Raw genomic sequence first — 16,213 nt, 5'->3', positions numbered from 1 at the left:
GCCTTATGGCTTAGCATAAAGTGGAAATTTTACATAACAGTTTACATAATTGTTTTAGAAAAGCATCAATAACATTGTGGGAACAGGGTTTTTTTACCAGGCAGGTCTAAGGAATTTAAAGAGAGAAAAAATATTACAGATTAAAGCATGTTAATTTAATCTCTAAAGGTCAGGTTAAACCTGCAGGATACAGGATATCTGCTGTCTTACACCAGCTTGCTTTGTTTCTGAACTGACAGAGCTTTTAACACGAAGGGAAAGGAGAATGTAAGTGCAACTGTGACAACACAGAGCAGTTTCTTTGGAGAATGAAGTCAGCCCCCAGATTTGTCCTGTGGTACACCACCAGTACAGTCTTGCTGCAAATCTCTGGAAAAAATTAGCAAGTCCTGCCTCTTCGCACTCTCACCCTCACACCTCTGGTCACTTCATGAGCACGTTCTTCCACAGGCACGTTCCTTTCTACAGCACTCACTCCATTTGCTACAGTGGTAGAAAAGAGAACGAGCAGGCTGACTTATCACTCCTATCTGGGGCTACACGGTGTGGCTGTTTGTGTCTCAGACAGTGCGCTGCCAAGAGTGCCCTCAGCGTACCTCCAGGACAGCGAGGGAAGAACACAGCAAGTAGTAAAGAGTTGAAGGACACACAGTTTCAGAAAGTTTGCTCTATTGTTTATGCTATTTCCTGTGCAGCCTGTAGTTGATCATGACCCTGTTTACCCTTCTGTGCAAATGATATTTTAATGACAAGTTATGAATAGTAAGTGATTAGAAATAGAGAGAATAAATGAATAAAATAAAATAAATTAATGAAAAAATAAAGGGAAGAGAGAATTTCAGGGGAGAAAATGCAGAGCTTTGCTTACTGATGCTTTTCTCTTGCTACATCACTTGATTCATTTTTAAATGGCTCCCAAAACACTAAAGAAAAACATGCAAAAAAGCTTTACACTGCAAGTGTGGTGGGGTAGTTGAGCAGATATTTATTTCTTGCACCTGCTCTTCTCCAAAAGGTCTCTTGCACGTAATACACTCCATCAATGTTGTTTACAGAATGCTGTTGCTTTATTTCGAAAAATCTGCAAATGAATTCTGTTTAATTCTAATGCCAATACAAAGGTCAGCAGTTTCTCCATTCCGTATTCCTTTAGAATTAGGTTTCCTATTTGAAGCAGAGAAAAAACTGTTAAAGAGAATGCATGTTTCCTGCTTTTAGAGTCCTCCCCACGCACGGCAGCAGAAATAAAAAAACAAAACCCAAACTCAAACAGGCATAAGGAACTGTTTCCAATTAAATTTGTATCAGAGTGGCATTGAGAAACAATGCGATAGCAGCGAGAGCCCAAGGATACAGGAGGTCAACTTATACATAATTAATTTGTTAATCTTCCATGGCATTTCACTGAATTGTGTTATTTTCTCAAATATATCCAGAAGTATGACAAGCTGTCTTTCCAAGTGGCTTTATGTGCCTGTGCTCTGCATTCTGTATTTCAATAACAACTAGAAAAGGATGATGACAATTTAACCACTTTTAAACATCTCTCCTAGCATTCTGGGATTGTTTACTTTGCCATATGCTATTTAATAGCACATTTCTGTTCAATCAGAATGTTCAATCACAAGAATCTAAAAATACCAAATGGCCTGGGTTTTTTCTTCACAAAGAAATCACAGGATACTGACTCTTTAGAAGTAATTAATGGCAATCTCTATGTTTGATGTTACAGGTATTTTCAGTGTTTGGGGTTTAGTTAAAAGTTCAGAGGAAAGAACGCAAGCCTTTCAATTCTTTTAACAGGTCTGCATTGTTTGTTTTAATAATTATAAACTAAAATTTGTTCAAGGTGTGCTTTAAAATGTAGAATTAGATAATTACTTATTACAGTGTTAAAACTGTTTTGTGTGCTGAATACTGTAAGGGAATCATCATTTACAATGTGACAGATTTTATGAGGAACACACCAATAAATCCATGCACTCTTGGCCTGCTTTGTGATTTTGTGTGACATTTTGCTGCCTTGTGTTTCCCAAACACTCTATGAGAAAATAACAATTATCAAATGATTTTAAAAAACTTATATGAAAGAGCAGTTGTATTATAAAGTGGTTTTATTTAGGTTGTAAATGGTTAAACACGTATTTAACTGAAACAATACTCCAGCTCAGAAGGCTCTTGGTCTGCAGGTAGTATCAAAAGAAAAATCTCGCTACAAATACGATGAGCAAAACCTGTGCTTCACTGAATAATATGAACAATACAACAGGAAGAAACTGATGCTGACCTTGAACATACAAAAATATCTAGTGCTCTGTGTCAGTGCTGACTATTGGGATGATGTTGACCTACATTAACATTTGATTACCTTTTGGCACTGTTTTTAAGCTGAGCCAAGATAACATTCATGTTTAAAATAGAACCATCTCGGTGAAAATCAGACAAAGGAAGAAGAAATGAAATAAACAACAAAATGTACTTAAATCTAGATGGAGGACATATGCTACATATTCATCACAGAGTATTTATTTATGATAATAGCAGTTTTCTATTATCAGCTGCTGCGATCTTTTTTTATGCAAAATGTGAAGTTAAATAAGGGGTTTTTTATTATAATTCTTATCTGACAGCTATTTTCAATACTCCCTATAGCTAATACTAGATGGTAGAGGTAGTATAATCAGCATGTAAGTGCAGCAAGTGAAGTGTATTTGAGAGAAAAGAAGCATGGACACACAAATTTATCACATGGCTTCTTCTCTGAAAAGGGCCAGTCCAAAAGTGCGCTTTCCCACAGTTTACTATTTCTTTATTTTATAAATGGTAACAGGAGAGTACGTGGAAAGATCTGCATTCAGAGTCAGTTCCAGTCCAATTAACAATAAAACAATATTGTAAAGCAATGTATAGTCCTGACATATGCAAAACCCTACCCTATGTGCTCAAAAAGGGAAGGAATAAAATTGCTTCATCAAGCAGATAGATTCAAAAGCTTAAGAACTAGCTATTGGCAATCATTCCTGGATTTTCAAATGAAAGGTCAAATCCATATTTAGCCTTTCATCTTCTTCATAATATCTACTTTCTATGAATTCCAACCCTCCTTTAGTAAAAAACACAAAACTTGAAAGGTCTGGATTAATGTTAGTACCACAACACTCCAATTTTCCAGAAAAAGTATAAATTATAACAAGCAGCCATAGAATATTGGTACTAGTTCTCTAGGGAGGCAAAAACAGGGTGCCCTGTTCCTGCTTTCATTAATATCCTTCAGAAGCTTCATTTGCATGGTATTTGCCAACTTCAGAGTCAAAGGTATTTGGGGTTCATCTCTGTATTAGATTAGAAATTTTCCTCATCATCCTACACATCCTACGGTGAAGTATGAGTACATTTAGCAGCTTTTTAATTAATCTATTGCATTTTGGAGATACCTACAAGGCTAATTTAGTATCCACGTCGTCTTCATGTAGCACATTACAGTTACAACCTTTGATTTTTACTACAGTACTGGAGTTTTCATAAGCAGCTGAAGAAGATGGAGGCTTTAGTCAGGAATTACTTGGATTGTATCTCAGATGCATTTTCATAAGAATTAAACAGAAGTTCATTAATGAAAAGTAAAACTGTACTTAACATTACTAGAAAACCTATACATTAATTCATATGAGATCTCAGCATTTAATGGTGTATTCCATCAGTGGATGCTCAGGGAGGTATCCAGGGGACAGTTACGTTGCCTAATTTTACATACTTAAATTAGGTACACCGTTTAGCAGGCCAGCTATCCAATACAAAAAGGCTCCCACAGAGGACCATACCAAAAAAATACAAAAAAATCAGACTGGCACAGATTGTTATTCCTTATGCTGATTTCCACAAGTTTGCCTTTAGTACACCTCAACTTCTGGTTACTTACTACAGAGGCTCTAAATATCCATGCAGGTGTCTGTATTCCTTAAAGTGATGTACCACCATACTGCTCACTGAAGTCCTGGGCAGGTTCCTCTTCCTATCAGTGGAGTTTCTTTCTGATCTATCAGCTGCTGTACAGCTGGTCTGCCTGAAGTCTGAGTAGCAACTGATAACTGCCTTGAGCATGGGTCATGAACAGAAAGCAGTGCTAGGAGGCCTACTGTGCGAGCTACTACTAGGGAAACAGTTACCAGAACTAATAATGATTGGCCCTCGGGGCATATATACCTAAAAATAAACTGTAATGGCAGCTCAGGTATCTTTTATAGCTAGATTGTCTAAGCTGCTGCAAGATACTGGATGTCTAAATTTCAACCAAGGGAACACACTTTGAATATACATGTCAGATGATGTGAATACTTTTTTGTAACCCTTGGCAAAAATAAGAATGTTGTTATTGTGGGAGGATTCTTACAAGAACTCATAAAATAAAAATTTTTCACTACAGAGGGACAAGATCTCTTCTCTGTGGCTTCCTTCTTCTGTCATGAACATCAAGCATTTCAGAGTCATTGTAAGAATCAGGAACACTCTGTAGAAAAGGCAGCTACAGTGTTACTTACACCATTTCCCTCACTCAGTCCCTCTTCATCCTTTCAGAGACACCTCTTAATTCCTTTTTGTTTAATGGGAGAGGCATTGTTGTGACTGTTGGTGGAATAATTGTTTCAGGAAGAACACTTGAATTTAGAAAGCCATTTTTTCTTTTAAAAAGAAGGCAGCTGATACACTGTAACTACACAACTAAGAATGCATGAACGTTAATTTCAATGATTCCATAATTTTTGGTAACATAAAACATACTGCTTTAAAGCAGACTGTCACTGTAATCTTTTCCTTATCTCAATTTAAAAATATACTACCTGAATCACTTCTGTTTATTCTTTACTTTTGCATTTTCATTGTGTGTATACTTATGAATGCTTGAGATAGAACATTTCCTTGCAGACAAGCAGAAGAACTGCATGGTTTTTTTCATAAAAGTATACTGAAAGCACTTTCAAGCCTCTTAAAATTTTTCCTGAGAGCTGTCTTATGCCTGGACCTCCAATTACAACTGGTCTTGCATTTTGGGGAATAATTTTAATGATAATAACCTTCTTTAATTTTTCCACCATGTTCCTTCTTTGCTTGGGAACTATTTTTTTCTGCACAAGAAGAGATACGGGGATGAAGGAAGCAACACGACTATATTTAGATAATTGTTTGTGTAAGATACTGTTAATGTTTACAGAATTATGACAAGGGGACTTTTTGAATAATGAAGTTACTCAATTAAAAATAATTGAATGTGCTGGATTAGGAGGGTGTTGGGAAAAGACTGAAACAGTTACCTGGCAATTGATCAAGGAGCCTTGTCTCACAGAACAATACTAGCATAAAAATAGCTCATAAATCTGAAAAGCTGATTACTAAAACTGTTGTGGGAGCTTTATTTTTTAGAAGAATATTGAATTAATGAGAAATAATACAAAGGGGGAGTTTAATTATTCTGAATAGAATAATTTTCTACCCTAGCCTCTTAGGATGGGTATGATTATGTAGGTCACATATCTAAAATTACTTTTATGCATATTTCATTAAAAGCCACATCTTTTCATGGAGCATAGGAAGCAATAAGCCCTCTTCAGACAGTACTCTCTCTATAGTGCCTTAAAAGAAAGCTATTTCCTTCATGGTTATGGAGCTGTTAAAGATGAGCCATCAATGAATACAAAACCAGGCATATCTCTTTTCAGGTTATTATTTTCTTACAACAATAAGTTGTTTTCTTTCCCACTCTCTCCAAACTCTCACATTTTTAATGTATAGGAATTAGAGAGTGGCCTGGATTCCTAGGCTGCTTGTACTTCTGGAAGGTTACTATCAAACTGACGAGAATATTAGATAAGGATTTTATTAGCTTCAAGACTGAGATTTAGTGTATTCCACAAACTCAGAAGAAATGGTGGAAGTCCACTAAGCATCAGAAAGACTAATTACAATTTAAATGATCATTTTTTGCCTAACCTTATAAAGCTAATGTGCATAGCGCAGGATCAGAAGCTTGATAAGGTACTGCCATACACAATAGTAAAACCTGGGTCTCTCAGCTCAGTGACTGAATGTGTAAAAAGTTCTAGTTTATCCAATACATTCTACTGCTGAACTGAGCTGTACTTCAGTGCACATCTTCTGAACTGAAGGTCTGTGTATTGACTTACACTCTACCACGTCCACTTAGAGCCCTAAGTAATTGCTTGTAATATTGCAGTTTAGGGGAAATAAATTCCCAGGTACTCCTGCACTCCTGCTTTCATAGACATTCACGTCTGGATATAAAGAACAATAAAGATAAAACTGTGTTCTTGTTAAATTATGAAGCCACAGCTTCTATCACATTTTGGTATATATCTTGGCTATGGTACTTCCATGTCTGAAATGTTCAATGGAGCTTTAGAAGTAGTCTTCCAAACTTCAAATAATATCAAAATTAATTCCATGTTTTTTTTCACAGCTGACTTATTTCAGTCTTCAATGAGCACTACTTTAAACAAAGGGTAGTTGGAGTTAAATTGTTAATCAGACATGAGGAAAGACAGCATGCAAGAGAGATCATTTAGCTAAGCCAAAACATTATTAATTCAGCACTGCCTCATATAGCACCAATCATGGCCTGGTCTCGATTGTTTCCCTTGGTGAGAGAATTGTCATCAGTCCCTTTACCTGCTGCTGACACTGCACAGCCTTCCCTTGAAACTTTGTACCCAAGTCTTATACTTAGCATCTTTTTAACACCAGTGTGCTCTGGTGGCTTATTAAGGTTCCAGTTCCCTTCTGACCAAACTGTGTCAGCCATCTGCTTGTTACCTGATGAACTGTGGCATTCTAAACTACCTTTTCAACAGACAGCACAGTGCTTTGGTTGGTGTGAAGCTGCCAACCTGCACTAAGGGGAGATAAGGGGAAAGGCTTCCCATTCCCCAGTGAGACTAAAACACTTGAAGCTGTCAAAAAACCCAGACACATACTACAGCAAGAGGAAGGTGGAAGCTATACACTTACTGTGGGATAGAGCTCAAGCTAGGGTGTATACACAGGTTTTGTACACACTCCATCTTGTGTGCAGAAACTTAACTGTATATATCATCAACGTTATTCTGATTCTCCACACTACAAAATCCTGTCAGCTCAGAGAAAACAGTTTGAGAAAATGTTCCTTACCTACTCCTTACATCAATGTCCTTTATAGTCTTCTTCCTACACCTACATGCTAAAATCTTCAACTATTTGAAACTGTAAGAGCTTCTCCGTTCCTCCTAAGGTTCCCAAGGAAGAGGTGATATCTTCCAAAGGAACCCTTCCTTCCTCCCAGAAGAATACACAGGGCAAGGGTAGACACAGTCTACACTTGGGTCTAATACAACCAAATAACACTGGATTCCCCACTTCTCCTGACCCATTTTTTCCCACAGGAATTCATATGACTTAGCAGATTCTATACTAGCATATTCCTGCAGTGATTCCTATACAACACAGTTGGAACAGGTAAGAAATATGAACTGCTTCAGAGCTGCAAGCGATTCATGAGCTAAAGCTTGGCTGCCACAGGGCCATTCAATTGCTATAAGAGTGAAAAATTAGTTGGATTTTCACGTCTGCAAACACAAAGACTCTAATGCTATATGCTTATACTTATGGATAGCTTTTGTGCTTAACTTTCCATTTTGCTTGTGATGCTGCTTTTTGCTTAGTTTTCATACGCTGCTGGTATTTAGGGTATTTAATCTGGCACAGAAATTACTCCTAGTCTGTACAAGACCATATGCCACACTTGGATAGTAGAGCAGATACAAATAAGGAGCTTTCATTTAATCTCTTATTTAATTTGCAGTGATCTAGACCACTGTTATCTGAAGGAGTACCATACCAACACCAATATATAAAATTAGAAAAAGGGTGCTGAGAGCACACCTGCTACATCAACTAGATTGTGCCTGACCTCACCCACATATAAATTGTGATGGAGCACAATGCAGATAGCTTATCACAGGGCTTATAGGAAATCGGGATTTTTCCAACAATTATTCCTCTGAAATTAATTGAAAAAACCCCAAAATGATATCCAGGTGCACTCCACTGTTTTTAACTAGCAGTATCAGGCAGACTTAGCCTAAATGTTCCCAATATATTAGCTTGATAGCTACTAGTCCAAGCCTAGGAGAGAAACCAAAAGACAAAACTGCACTAGTTTTTATAAACACAATTAAAAATGGAAATAAAAAGTCATTCAGCTTGGCACCACAGGTAAAAAGTAAGAACAAAGAAAACTTTGCATCGGCCAAGTACACATGGGTAAATTCCAGCCAGCTGTACTAATTCTTTGATATGCCCAACTGAGGTTTAGCTCATACATATTTTCTGATGTTACTCTATGCTAGCAATACAGCAGGTTTGAGTTCTTCAAGACATCTTTTCAAATAGCTTTTGTACCCTAAGAGACTGTCTTCGTTCAATTCTGACTATGACTCAGATGTTAAGATATAAGAAGGACAACAAAAACACCAGCAAAAATATTTTCAAGTATAAGGGATACATCATCATCATCAGAGCAATTAAAAAAAAAAAAAGCCACAACCATATCCTAAGGGGTTGTTTTCTTCTGCTAAAAGTTAATGACATTAAATATTTTGAAGGCTGTACACAACAGATAGAGCTCTCTTAGCCATTTATGCGTGTTATATATGTCATTTACACTGAATGACAGTGACTTAAATGTCAGCATACAAGCAAACCAAGACTCTTGGGAACAGCATACTGCAAACTAATGATGACTGTCAAAAGGTTCCTAAATTTCAACTCAGTTCACCATCTGTAATTATTAAATGCCTTAGCTTTAAAAAGAACTGTGTCTATGCAAGAGGGTTGTATCACATGTCCTTGCTGATTAAGAGTTGATTAGAAACATTACAAATACCGTGTTATGGGAGTTGGGTTTTTCTGCATTATCAGTTTTAGTTAGTTGAAACTCAAAAAGTATAACATAATTCAAAACAATACAAATTCAGTAAAGTATGTGCTTTTAGGATGTGCTTAAGGTTGGGGCTTTTTAGCGTGAGCAGGTAGTAAGAAGTTATGAAAATTTAAGTAATTGTTTTGGATTTGTTCCAGTTTCTGTATTGCTTTGTCACTCTAAATTTTTTGTTTTAGTCATTTTCCCTCCTTTTATACCTCTGTTCACAGTCTTCCCCTTCTTTTACCTTCATTCCCCTTCTACTGCTATGCGTATAATTAATAAATATCTGCAGTATAAACGCTGCCTACGATAGGACTCCAAACTTTTTAAAAAAATCTGTAAATGGTCAGGTCAGAAAATATCAAGACTAACAGAAATTATTCCTTCTAATTCATGTCCTCTTAATTACCAAACAACACTCTTTTTCCTCACAAATACTGAAAACTGTTTACTAGAAACAGGAAAACTGTTTTAGTTAGTTGTCTCTGTGTGTACATAAGTTATAATAACTTTTTTTTAATACATGTAGAAACAGTTTCATATGCAACTTTTCAACCAACCTAACTATATATTATTCCGAAGACTACATTTTGAAGCTCTGAAAGACAAATAGGAAAATTTTATGTAGGTACTTCTAATATCTTCCTTAAGTAGCCTGGAGAGCTGTGGCATCTTTACAAATCTTTGTTGTCTTAGGTAAAGCTTCTTAGAAATCATCTACTGTTTCCATCTGATTTTTGTGGCATATGAATGCCTTTGATCCTGCTTTGATCTTCTTGTTTCAGTCAGTCTCGCAGAATGGGAGACTCAAGTCAAGTTAAAACCCTTAGCATGTTTTTAAAAGCTGTCATTTAATAATTTGGAAAAAGCAAGACCACTAAAAATCTTTTAGCAAGATTTCTATAGAGCTTTGATCAAAAGAAGCAGTTTTTAATTTTTAGAGTAATGTCAATATATTTCAAAGAATTAATTTTCTCAATCTAGTTAGGCAACACATTTTCTCTGTTTAAAAGGATGAACAATAAAATCAAGATCCTCTAGTTCAGTGGTTCTGAACAATCAAAATATGCAGAAGGCCTGGTAATTTCATTTACACAAAGAACTAATTGGGAAATTACATTTTAGAACATAGCTAATCACATTCCTATAGAATCTAATAAGTAAGGAAATGTCAGTAGCAATGTCCATATGCTAGCCCAGTGAGTCTGCCCTTTCAGAGGTAATGTTACTCCTCTATCTGACACATAACTCAAAAATGTTTGAGCTCAAGTGTTAATTACAGGTCTATAAAATAATACAATTTAGTACTATATCCTAATATATTTTGTTACAGACCCATATAGTATACATACAGGTATTGATCAATTTGAAAACTGGTACATCCCAGATATTCCTTTTCGAAGCATTTGTACACAGAAAGAGGATTATTTAACAACGAACTATCAAACCAATGTCATCGACTCCAGTTGAAGATTTTCCTATCTGAAGATGGTATAATAAAAGATAGGAATGCTTCTCATTCCAAGTATGCTCACCCTGTTCAAGGACTTCTCAATACCAAATGCATGAGAGATTTCTTTGGCACCTGACTGGTTCAGAAGCAAAGATACGCTGCTCACCCAGCTAGCAAATCACACAGAACAGTCAAATCTAAGATCTGTTCTCTGCAGGCAATGCTCATGCAGGGCTGTCCTCTGTACCACCACTACTAACACTTTTTTCACCAAATTCTACTATTAATTTCTTTGACACATCTCCTCTCCTTTGACGCATCCTCTCTTATATTTGGATAAAATTAGCCAATATTAAATTTCAAGAAAACAAGAGGAAGATGAAGGAGGGAGCAAACACACTGTTTGCTTTTTTCGCCTGGTAGGAGACAGATCAAAAAACCCAAGCTACTCAACCTAAACACTTTTCAACATAGTTCATCCCTTGTTGGTCTGTTACTGTGGAAACAGTTCTTCAAAAAGTATCACTTCCTTTTTCCTCTTCTGGATAATTATTTTCAATTATTTAATATTCTCTTAAACTTAAGACTCGTACCTTAGCAACAGAAATCCCATGCATGTTCCTTGGCAGATGGAAACAGCACCTTCTCAACTAAATGATTCAGGTGTTCATCTCAACCCCTGTCAGAAGTTTGTCTGGAGCCACTGTGTGCCTTCTCTGTGATTTCTAGCATGCAGTTATTAAATTAAACCAACAGATGCCCAAAGAAAATATTTTATTAACACAGTAAGGACTTCACTAACTTTCCAAATAACTAATTCACATAGAAAATTTGTAAGCCATTAAAAATTTATAGGCTGTTATGCTCTTCCTGGTTCACCTTGCAGTTCTGCCCACTCAGAAAGTGTGCCTAACTGCATTAAAGTATGGAATGTCTATGCACAAAAACTGACTACAGTAATTTGGACAGTTTTGAGCATTTCTATAAGATAAACTGAATTTCCACAGTTATGGATTTACATGCAAAATATTCAGTAGTATTGCCCTGGACAGTACCAATAATCCCTAATTTAATCGTAAGCATCTCAGCACAGCTGAGTGACAGCTATAATGGAATCAAACTGAAAGCTTACAGTGGCCCAAACTGTTGGATTTCTTGGCTGAATGAATTAACCAAAACTAACGCTTAAAGTCTTTCTGTGAAAAGACTTTAAAGACTTCCTAGTCAACAGGTAATTATTTTTCTTTCTTCATCTCATTCTTGCAATGTTACATTAATATTCTGAGCTGTGGTTTTACACTGCATTTTGTAACAAGCTCAAACATAAAAAAGCAAATGTTTGCCTTTAAACACAAACAGAAGAAAAATAGATGTTATTATGTGAATAAAGCTTTCCTGTCTCCCCAGTCTCGCTCAATCAGTTAAGAAACTAATATACTTGTTCAAAAAAAGGAATACTGATTCATGCATTGTATTCCCTAAATCCTGTCAAACATATTATAATAGTTTGTTCTTGACTTTTACAGAAGATCCACCTGACTAACACTCCATATTAACTGCAGAAATTAAATACTCGAGAAAAAGAAACACTATATCCTATATTACAGGAGTTAAATTCTCAAAGGATAGGTGCAGAAGGGAAGTCTCCACAATATGAGACACAGAATGTTAACACAATGTGATTTCTTTATGACTCTGCTGGCTTTACTGGAAACCTAGCCGAAGTTTATGCACATCCCTGTATCCCCATATAAAATTTCCAGTCTTCTCTCCATTACAGAAGCGTAAGGTCTAAAACAGTCCCATGTTATACCGATTTTACCAAACTGGCAAACATTTTAATAAGACATCAAATGAAGCTTCAGAATAAAAAAGAAATAATAAAATAAAGCCTTACAATATTTGTATTGGCTGACAGCAATGTTCACAAAAATATGGCTGAAGAAATTCTCCTGCTAGAGCCAACCTAAGCATTAGATTGTCTGCTAGAGAAGGAGAGATGTGAATCAATGGGCAAATTACCTGAGCCACTGCACTGCCAAACTGGAACCAAGAGAGACCAAGTGGGAAAGTACATTATAGTTACAAATATCTTCTGCATCCATTTTTAACACAAAAAATCTGCAACCAAAAATGGTTAGTTTAGAACTTTGTTCTGAGAGTTGGGAAAAGGAAAAAAAAAAAATTAAGATCCTACTTTTCCAAAGATCTACAAACACAATTCATCTGAAATACAATAAATGCCACCACTTCACGCTAATGGAAATACAGACAGGCAACATTCCTATTAACTTCACTGGCTGATATTCCTACAACCTTTATCCATGTTTATAACTATGCATATAAATCTCTCCAGGATCAGGAACTTAAGCTGCTTCAGAAAGTGCCTAAATTGCAAGGAATAATTTTTTCATTAAATCAGTGATCAAAAATAGCATGTTCTATTATTGCCAATTATCTGTAACTAGATAAAAATATCTACTCGTTGGGAAATTTTCACGCAGTTTTCTGAACAAATTTTAGAAGATTTCTTGTGAGGTACACAGTACTTGGTATTACCCAGTAATATGCACTCATAACTTAATAGTAGTCTGTGTGATTGATTTTTTTTTTTAGGTCACATGACAATGATTCTTTTTTGTGAAATGAATCTAATGTTCAATTGACCTTTTTAAATAAATGTAAGACAGTGAGATACCAATTTATCTTCATATCTATACAAATACCATCAACAGGCCTTAAAATTCAGTTTCTACAAACTCACAAAAACAGAGGAAATGCTGCTTGAACAGTTAAAAAAGAATATTTCCAATATTTATCAATAATCAAAAATCTATACCATTTTTCACCATAAGAGTTCACTTTAAGAGTCCTGGACAAAATTCAGCATAGCTGAAAAATTCAGATAGCATTCTAGATTTGTGTATTCCATAGCCCTTTCTTCCTGCTTCTGCAAGTCTGATAAGAACACTACAATGAAAACCACCCTTGCAATATTCTGTGTAGACTGAAAAAAACAAATTTTTTTTTCTACCTGACATGGGAATTTGTATGCCTTCATTGCTCATATTCAGGAGTTTGATAATATGTCATCTACACCACATTTGATCTGCTATTAGAAACAAAACTGGCCACGTTCAAATGACATCAGTATTGCTATTGAATAATCACATGCAAACATTTGCTTGGTCATGTCCTTTTTCCCTTTTTTTTTTACTTTCTGCATAACCTTTCATGGCCTAATCCCAGGCCATGATCCTGGTACCACTCAGACATGCATGTGTGGAAATGTTAAATTGGTATTTTAATGTTTTAAACACTGGGGTCCTGAATTGTACTCTACTGGTTTTATATGCTTTCCTTCTTTGAACACAGTTGTATTCTAGGGAGAAAATTATATAATTTCACAATTAATTCCTACCTGCTGTGACAGTGTGCCCTCAGGGTAAATATGGTTTTTCATATTAACACACTGAAAGCTTTCACTGTGATTGACCTTAAAGACACTGACAAATTAATTACTCTGCTCGTCAATATGGTATGGCAGCTAAAAGATTTGAGCAGATACCCAGCCAGTCAACATGCATGCTGCCATCTGCTGAGTATGACAGCAAGGGATTTGTACCACTCTCTCTGAAAGAAAAGCTGTGCTGCCTTCCAAAAAATATGTTACCAAACCCCTCATTCACAAGTCAAATAAAGACTGTTCGCATTCTGTAAGAGAATGGGTAGTATCTCATGGGGGTTTTTATCCTCAGGTTTAAAACTAAAAAGGAGACTATCTCAGAGAACTCATTAAAGCTTTGGTTTTGAGTCCACTGCCTAGCAGCTGAAGCTAGGTTCTATCCAAAAAGATCATTAGATTTACATGAACACTCATGCAGTTCAAATGTGAGCAAGGAAGTTCACAGCTTATTTATTTCACTGTCAACCCTCAGTATTACTCTGATTTAAAGAGGTCTCCTCTGGCTTGAGACAAAAAAAAGTGGTAATAATGTATAAGCTGAAGTTCCTGCAAAACAATGGTCAGGGCGCAGCACAGAGAAGTGACTTTTTTAAAAAATTAATTATGAAAAAGTTTGATATCATTCACGCAAACACTACAGCTAGCTTCTGGAAAAAAGCAGAGGTCTACCAAAACCACATAATTTTTTTCTTTCTGATTTTCAATAAAACTCCATCAGATTGGAAAATAGAATAATTTCTATCAAATTTATATCAAACTAGTCTACATAGCAATATATACACATAAACCCATATGATATACATCATATTGGTCAAAAAATACACACTGATGGGAAATACAGAACCTCCATTTTCTCAGATATTTGAGGGATAAGGTGGGTTGCTCCAAGTCCTGCCCACAGCTAAAGAGACAAGCCAGTTGTGCACATCACCACTATTCATACTGTTACAGGATAATAGGACAATTCAGGCTGGAAGAGACCTCAGGATGTCTCCAGTCCAAACTGCTGCTCAAAGCATGTTCAGCCGTGAAGTCAGACTTGGTTACTCAGAGTTTTATTCAATCTGGTCCAGAAAACCTCCAAGGATGCAGATGGTGCTGCCTTGTCTGAGCAACCTGTTACACTATATGACTGTCCTAATAGTGAAAAAGGGTTTCCTTAGGTCTTAAAATGTGTGGTATTTATAGTTTTCATGCTTCCTGAATGTCAGATATTGTAGGTATGATTCACTTTTTAGACACTCTAGTTATAAATGAGGGATAGCCCTCCAAAAGATCAACAAAATTACTGAATGTAAAGCAGAGCTATGAGAGAAAACAAGACATATTGCTCCAGAGCACAGCTTTATTACAATTATGGATGATTTAATCCAGTTATTCCCTCTACAATTTACAAAGGGGCTGATATCCTACAGAAAATTGAAGAAAACCTTTATAAACTCTCTTCTCTAAAGAAGAGACCCTGTATTTATTTTGACCAAGTATCACAGCCAAAGCTATGAATGAGTGGAATTATTTCATCTGTCCCTTTGTTGCTGTTGTGCAACAGGATAGGAGTAAAATCAAAACAATACTAGAGCCCACTCTCAAGCAGTTGGGGTAATACTGGGTAAATGGAATAGGATAAAAAATGGATAATATGTTGGACAGGCAAGTTAGAGACTCCTAAATTTGATACTGTAATGAGAAAATAGAAAACAAATGACACTGTACAAGGTGGAATGCAGAAGTAGCTGAGCTGTTAAGTGCAGCCAGTGTAACTCTTAGTCAGCACACTTGTACTGCTTTGAGACCTGGGTGCAGCTATTTTGGAGGTCTTGTCACTCATGATAATCAGTGTATAACCTGAATAATCTTCTCAGAGATTAAGAAGAGCAGATACCACACCCGATAATTGCCAAGAGACCTATCAATTTACTTTTTAGAAACACTTTAGAACATAATAAATACTGTATGCAGTAAACCAAAACACCTTCTTAAAACATTTCTCTTCCTAACATTTACCTTTTAAAAAGCTTCCTCCCTGCTTGACCTGATCTCAGAGAGCATTCTGACAAACTCCTTTCACAGCTGTAAACCTACATCAGTATTTAAAATGTAATCTTAAAGAAGCACCTGGAGAATTCCAATAAGCATCATCCTAAACAATTACTTTTCCAGATAAGTTATATTCTAACATCCAGCTGGAATTAAAATATCAAATATGTGTCAATTTATAAAAAAACATCCTAACAGTGCCTGCATTTATGTCACAAGCTGTAACAAGTCCTTGGCTATATGAGACAGAACCATGAATATTGCAATAGTACCGCAAATAGCACCA

General features: G+C 36.1%; 1 long non-coding RNA gene across 1 annotated transcript in view; it reads right to left on the bottom strand.

Moving 5' to 3' along the window:
- Window positions 1-16,213, bottom strand: part of LOC116790871 — a 71,491-nt gene that overhangs the window by 55,070 nt on the left and 208 nt on the right. The gene's annotated exons all lie outside the window — the stretch shown is intronic.

This window comes from Chiroxiphia lanceolata, chromosome 9, assembly GCF_009829145.1.
Source record: "Chiroxiphia lanceolata isolate bChiLan1 chromosome 9, bChiLan1.pri, whole genome shotgun sequence".
Lineage (NCBI taxonomy): Eukaryota > Metazoa > Chordata > Aves > Passeriformes > Pipridae > Chiroxiphia > Chiroxiphia lanceolata.
This window is presented reverse-complemented; position numbering and strand designations above follow the sequence as displayed.